Here is a 4,381-nt window from a genome sequence, read left to right on the forward strand (position 1 = left end):
TGTTTGGAACAAATAAATTTTAAATCTGAAAAAATTTGTTCACATATATAAGTAGAGGGAAAAAATGATAGACATTTAAATGCATTTTTTTTCAATTCAGGGTAGAATGAATCATCCAAATTTTGCCAGAATTCAATAATACTTGATTTATTTGAGACTTCCCGATCACTTCGTAGAATTATTAATTCTGACTGCAAGTAAAATTCATATCGACTTATATCGCAATGAAAGGGATTTTCAAACAAATCTAGTAGTGGTTGGATTTTTTCAAAATCTTTGAATCTACCTTCAAAATTATTAAAAAGAGTTTCTAATATTACAATGTGATCACATTGATTAATATATTTAATTTTTGAGAAAATCAATGCAGTTTTTGGGAAATTTGCATAATTACCTTCTTTGATTTCTGCAATTAATAAAAATAACTTCGTTTTGAAATTGCAGAGTAGTTTAACCACATAATGGATGTTTTTTTCACATCCTTGAAGTTGCTTACTTAATTCATTTAATATTAAGGAAATATCTGTTATAAATGCTAAATTAAAAATAAATTTATTATCTTTCAAAAAACCGACTGCAGACTTTTCTAGACCTTCAACCTCGAGAAACTGCAGAACTTCTTCCCTTAGCTGAAATAATCTGTTGAGGCACTCCCCTCTACTTAACCATCGAACTTCTGTAAACATTTTTAAGTCTGAGTACCCAGCACTCTTATTTTTTAAAAATTTTACAAATTTTCTGTGGGTAAGTGAGTTATGCCCACCACGTATTCTGTTTATTATTTTCTCTGAGATTTTCATAACGGGATTTGTACTTATGAATTTGGAGCAAAGTGCAACTTGATGTATGATGCAATGAAAATTATGTACATTTATACCATGCTTTTTCAGCTGCCCGATAAAACCGTCATAGTTACCAATTATAACGTTTGCTCCATCTGTACACACTCCTGCGAATTTTGTAATATCGACAACTGAAAAAAGCTTTTCATTAACGACCTCGAATAACAACTTTCCAGTTACATTCGAATCAAAGCTTTCTAGAGAATATAAGGTTTCAAATATATCATAATTAGTATTTACGCATCGCACGCATAAAGCTAATTGAGATAGGTCATTAAGGTCTGTGCTTTCATCTAAACAAATAGAAAAGTATTTACAATTTTCAATTTTTTCCTTTATTTTACATTCAATACGAGCTCCTATTTGATCGGTGCGCCGCGCTACACTTCTAGGTGATAAGGGAAGTTTATCTATAAATGTTTGATTATAATTAAGTTTTTGCAAAACTTTACTACACATTTTTTTTACTAAAATAAACAGAATAGATGTATTAAAAAATCAGTTGTTAATCAGAAGGAAACCTAGGAGTATAAATTTTTTAGGCTCAATACTTAGCTTTGTTACCGGCGTACCAGACCATTATGATGTTATTGAAATTAAAGAAAAAATAAATGACATAGTAGAAAACAATGATAAACAAAGATTGATTAATACTCACTTTGAGAAACTGTTGGAAGCCTTCGATTCCAAACCTATTAATCAATATACAATGTTAGAAGAAATTCATAAAGAGTTAGGAGATTTAACGTTAACTATAAAGAATAAAAATTTCTACTCTGCATCAATAAATTTAGAGGATATCGAAAAAATAATTAAAACCGAAGGATCAGATATACTCGTAATAAATTTAATGGAATACTCAGATATTCATGTATGTAGAATTGGAGATAAGTACCTTCATTGTTGTATATAAATATCCAATAATCAAAGAAAAATGTGAAACTTACGAAATTACCCCAATATCATATAAACACGGAAAGCTAGAATTAGACTCAAAAATTGCCAAATGTGCTAATGAAATGAAAGGAATTAATAAATGTAAAAATATTTTGTCGAAATACATATGCAAAGAAGAAAAACCAGAAAACAATACCCATATTACTAAATTTGCAATCACAATGTAATGTTATAGAGAAAATAAAAGAAACTAGTAATAACCCCCGATAATCGGGGGACTCCGTTATTTAAAATGAAAAAAGTAAAAAATTTTTTTTTATAAAAACTCAATTTATTCAAGTACTTCATGGAAAACTACATTCGTAGTGGTTTTAATTTGGTCGTAAGTCTTAACTTTGATATCTTGAGAAGATCGTACTCGACTCAATGCGACATACAGCTGGCTATGCGTAAAACAATCCTCCTTGAGGAAAACACCAACTCTTGCTAGAGTCTGCCCTTGAGATTTATTTATTGTTATTGCGAATGCTACAATTATTGGAAATTGGCGACGCTTTAAAATAAAAGGAAGTGTTGATTCGCTGGGCTGCAAATTTATACGAGGCAATAAAATTTGTTTCCCTTGTGATTCACAGGTTAAAATTTCGACCTCCAAACAATTACAATGTAGTGCTTTTACTATCAAGCGAGTCCCATTGACCAACCCTTCATATGTATTAAGATTGCGGATTAACATCACAACTGTTCCAACCTTAAGCCTTAACTCATGAGGCGCTACTCCACTGAAATTAAGGGAGTTTAGAAATTCTGTAGGAATCCGACATGCTCTTGAGGATCTTCAGAAACGACAGTATCCACGCTATAATATACCCTTTCTTCACCGGGCAAACATATTTACTATTTCGCTATTTATTATCGTACAGTGATCATTTTTGGACACAAAATTGCCTGATCCTTCAAATGGTTTTGACTAATAACACCAGACTGAGGCTGAAATACCCAATCCACTAAATTTTCATTTAGCAAAATTATCTCTTCTCGTATATTGATTTTCGACTCTGGAGAGAGTTCTCGACCTTCTCCAACACGCAAAAGAAAACTGTTGTATAAGGATTCTTTAGAACGCATATTCGTTGAGAGTTTGAGACACCTAAAAAATTTCCAAAGTGAGCACCGTTTCAAACAATTACCAATTATAGCGGCGCGTGAGCTATTGGGCACCACAGGAAGAACTTGCCTGAAATCACCACCTAATAAAATAACCTTTCCACCAAAAGGTATTTCATTTTGGTGAATATCACGTAATAATCGATCTAAGCAAAAGTAGCATGCTAATTCGGCGAGCATTGCGATTTTTTTCTCTGGCCCTCTGTTCCTCTTCGCGTTCAACCTGCGCCATATGCTTAAACTCATTTGCCAAGGGGTTAATATTTGAAAGCATTTCGTGGATTTATCTCAGCAAATACCTATTACCAGTTTGAATAATGTTGTGCCCTTATATCAGTTGCTTGATCTGTGACAAGAATAAACAGCTGGGCGTAGGAGGATTCTGAAGGATGATCTGCATGCAATGGACCTACCCTATGATATATTGATCCATGTATTCGGAAGCAATATGGTCCGCGCCCTGTCGGCTCCGCAATTTTCGCTTCGAATGATGCAAAAGCAAACGAACTATTTAGCTGCCGAATATTCTCCAAATAGTGTCCCCGCCAAGAGCTCAAATCATTTTCTAACACAGCTTTCAAAAACTCAGGTACACGTAATTCTTGAAGTTTAACTTTTCCGCCATGACAACATGTCGTAAAGCCATTTCTTACCTAGTAACAATTTCAACCAAATATTAAGACAATTAGTATGTATATACATATATTATGAATATAAAACAATGAAAAGTACAGGTACCTTTTCACTTCCGAACTGTTTTGCTTTACAGTGTAAACATATATTAGTCCAACCCCCAAGCGAACTACATATACTCCGGAAGAACTACGGAGTTTAGGGCAGCTTTGAAATAACTTGCCATAGATCCTGCATGACTACGACTCTAATAAAACAGGTCAATCCATATACATACATACATTAACAATTAAAAATTCCTTTTTATCTATAACATTCACCTCTTCTCTTCGACCTGTTAAACTCCTTTTTCGTCTAATTCGCCTTTGGTTTGGAACTTTATTTTTAATAATTAATCTGAATCTGAACTGAAATATGTATATGTGAATATAAAACAAAGTAGAGTGCGTATGTCAAAGCGCAGTGTTTCTTAGCTCGTACGTACATATTCGTGCAACATAGAAGAGAGCGCATGTCAAATCGTAGATAGCGCCTTAGCGCATGCATATGTATGTATGTACCAGTGCACATGCCAAAGCAAACATTTTTAATTTGTAATATTCGTCATTCTCTTATTGTCATAGATAACTTGATTAGAATCTCTTTTCTTGCTCTCTCACTTGCAGCTGATCTGTTTTCTGAGCTGGCAACAAAACACAATCAGGGTGCCGTCAACCAGCAGTTAGTGAAAAAGGCGGGATGCCAGAAAAGCAGCGCTATAATTACTTGACGAAATTAGTGTGAAATGAAACTGTGCGAACATATTTTGGCATAATAAATGTTTATGTAAATTAATTAATGAT

The sequence above is a fragment of the Bactrocera tryoni genome, unplaced genomic scaffold (assembly GCF_016617805.1).
Source record: "Bactrocera tryoni isolate S06 unplaced genomic scaffold, CSIRO_BtryS06_freeze2 scaffold_11, whole genome shotgun sequence".
NCBI classification, from domain to species: domain Eukaryota; kingdom Metazoa; phylum Arthropoda; class Insecta; order Diptera; family Tephritidae; genus Bactrocera; species Bactrocera tryoni.